Here is a 3,281-nt window from a genome sequence, read left to right on the forward strand (position 1 = left end):
GTACTTTGAGTGGAAAGCTGTAGTTTGAGTGCAGGTGGCTTGTTTGTGAGTAGGTCCCAGAGAACACTGCTAGGGAAGAGATATGAGACAGAGAGGGAAGGAAATGTGATCAAGGCCATTACCATTATGGGTGACTGGAGGGCAGCTGCACGGAGAACCCTGGGTGGTGGCGTGGACGCTGACTGAGGGCTGTGCACTGGAGGGAGGAAGCTGCAATATTATTTATCCACAGTATCCCTGCCGGGATGGTCAGGGGCTGCTCCTGGGGCATTGACTCTTGGTCCCTCTGTCTTGCTCTGCACTTGAGCCAAACAAACTCCCATGACCAGAAAAATAGAAAGTTACATGTGCTCACATTGCATTAAACTGCCTTTGGTGTTCAGAGGCGCCAGGGCTTTGATGAGGACAATTATAGGAGTAAGGCTCCTCCCAGAGTTGGGAGAATAAACCATGCAATGCCTGGTACTCAGTCAATATCCAGTTTCCATTATTAAAAGCTTGATATTCCCCCCAAAGAAAGGCTTGTGGGAATCTTACAAAATGAAGTTTTATGAGCCAAGATTACTTCACATAGAGTGGACACCTGGTGAGGACAGAAAATGCAAATTCTGCACCTGCCTCTGACCCGCTTCCATAAGCCCCTGGGCCCTTCAAACTTCAGATTCCCCATAAGGTGAGAACAAGGCTGTATTGCCACAGTCTGGTCCTGCTCACACATTCTGCTCCTGTGAAGGTGAAGGCCGCACCAGCCAGCACGGTAGGAGGGTGGGCGTTGGAGACAGGCAGGTTGAATCCCAGCTCAGCCACTTTTGAGCAGGGTGATCTTAGGAATGTCTGTTTCTTTTGGCCTTGATTTCCATATCTGTAAGATGAGGACAATGATGTTCATCTCTGTGGCTGTTGGAAGATGTATCTGTTAATATAACAAATAGAGTTGAATATCACTGTTTGAGGCAGTTATATTCAGTAAAGTGCTGCGAACGGCGAGTTAGTGAAAAATTGTGGAAATACAAGTACAGGGTGAAGTCCCTGCAGATGTCTAGTCACACTTCTGTCACCTGGTCAATACGTAGCCATGCTGCCTTTGTGTTGAAGGAACACAGAGCCCTCCGTCTTGCCTGTCGTGCTCGGGGCTGTGCAGATGCGGGGCCCACTTCCTCACCCCCGAGCCCCTCTTGTACTCTGGGTGTCTATTCCAAATCTTGTGGAGTGCAGCAGGCAGCCAGGGTCGCCAGGAGCCACAGTCCCTTCTTCCTGGAAAGAAGGCCACAGCCTTCCAAGCTGGGATACTGGAAGTTCAGTGCTGTGCCCACAGTCCCTGCTGCCTGGTACCCCAACACTCCATCTTCACCTGCCTCAGCATCATGGCTGCAGGGCTGGGAGGCCTCCTGCTCCCCCACCTCCTTTGCACCCCACTGTACTCCCTTTAGAGCTTCCCTAGGGCTCCAGGACTTCTCTCCTGCTAGGCCTGTTCACGCAGGGAAGGGCAGGGAAGGGAGTGAGGATCTTCTAGTGAAAACCAGAAAACCTCCTAGACCAATTCTAAAAGTGCTCTGACACTTGGGAGCTGCCATTCGTGGAGCGCTTAAGGCCTGCTGGGCGCTGGGATAGGCCTGCCACACCCGATGAGGGGGTCTTAACAGCTTTCTGTAGTAGAGTCTCTTGAGAAAGGCCATGTCACTTCCCCGAGACGGTACTGGGTGTTTCCTGTGGAGGTGGGATTGGAAACCTGGGAAAAAATAACGAGGAATCCTGGGTTTTGAGAGAATATCATCTGGTTCCTTCCCGCCCCTCTACTCCCCTGCCCCCATGCTTGCCCATCCTTCTTTCTTTTTTTTTGCCCATCCTTCTTTCAAAGGGGTGATTTTCTTGGAGGGACTGTGATTTGAGCTCTCATGGGAGGCCCCATGGAGGCAATGCCAGCTACAGACGCTTCCCACTCAGGAGGGGCCCAGATTGCAGTGCTCCAAGTTCAGTCCGGAAGTCCTTCCAGTCACCTCTCACTGCTCAGCTGACACAGAAGCATGGCACAGTCCCTGCCCTGATCTTGGGCTAACAGTTAAATTGTGAGAGGGAAAGGCAGAGGGGTGGGAAAGGCTGAGCTTCCTTCCGCCTTGCTTCCGTCCTGTGGAAACTGGTCCCCCCCCCCGCCCCCCCGGGCTGACATATGCCTCTTCCCACAGGAACTGTGCTGACCACACGACCTCATATCCATGAAGGACAGAGTCCCACAGGGGCACTGAGTCCCACATTCGCTCAGGGCGCCCTGTGAGAATGAGAGGCTGTAGAAAATCTCGGAGCTGTGACAAGCAGTCCTGGGCTGTGGAGTCAGAAAGACCAGGGTTCCAGGACCAGTGGCACAGTTTATCTGAGTGACCTTGGGTAAGTCACTCAACCTCTCTGAGCTCCAGCTCCCCCTCCCATATAAACAGAGAAAATTATATGGCCCTCATAAGGCTCAGAACTTAGCAGAGTATGTGTGTTGGTGGGTGCTCCAAAGATGCTGTTCTCCTCCTCAAGGCAGGGCTGGAGGGAGAGGAGCAAAGGGAAGGGTCCAAATCCACTTGTTCATCTGCCTGTCCCTCCTCTTTGGGACACAGCTAGTTCCCTGCCAAAGGGCTCCTGGCCACAAAGACGGCCAGACCTCAGGACTCCTCATTTGATCAGGGGTGCAGATGGAGTTAGTCTACCTTCTTCCTCCCTGAATTAAAATACAACCTTCCCATTAATGTACACAGTTACGATTTAATTAAAAAAATAAAATACAACCTTTCATTAGAGATATGAAGGAAAGTCGGTGAGAAGGAACACAAGGAGGAATCTTGGATATGGTTAACTTTTTGATGTTGATGCCTATTGTTATTAAATGTTTGGAAAAAAATAAGCCATACTGAGCAGGAATTGAGACCAGGGGCCCTGGAGGTAATTGGTTTCTAGGTTCAAAGCCTGTCGGGTCACTTATTAGCTGAGTGACCTCAGGCAAGGCATTTAACCTCGATGTGCATTGATTTCCTAATGTGTTAAGTAGTGGTGATAATGAGATCTACTCACAAGCCAGTTGTTACAAAGACTGGAGTACTGACTAGAACCCAGGGAGTGCTCAATAAGAGTTATTTATTTATATATCTTATTTTACTACGATAGAAGCTGAGATGAAAAGAATTTAGATAGATGCCTCAGGAAAAAAAGGGGGAAATTTTCACTTCAGTAATTAGTGTCCTATAAAGGCTTTATCGGCAACTGCTTACTTTAAAAAGTCTGTAATCTTTTTTTTTTTTTTT

The 3,281-nt window shown here is 49.5% G+C and overlaps 1 non-coding gene across 1 annotated transcript; it reads right to left on the bottom strand.

The window, feature by feature from the left end:
• Window positions 1-1,500: 1,500 nt before the first annotated feature.
• Window positions 1,501-1,562, bottom strand: LOC111723711. The gene has a single exon (XR_002772200.1). It is a non-coding gene; the product is annotated as a U7 small nuclear RNA (small nuclear RNA).
• Window positions 1,563-3,281: the final 1,719 nt, after the last annotated feature.

The sequence above is a fragment of the Otolemur garnettii genome, unplaced genomic scaffold (assembly GCF_000181295.1).
Source record: "Otolemur garnettii isolate 467f Iridium unplaced genomic scaffold, OtoGar3 scaffold00014, whole genome shotgun sequence".
Taxonomy (NCBI): Eukaryota; Metazoa; Chordata; class Mammalia; order Primates; family Galagidae; genus Otolemur; species Otolemur garnettii.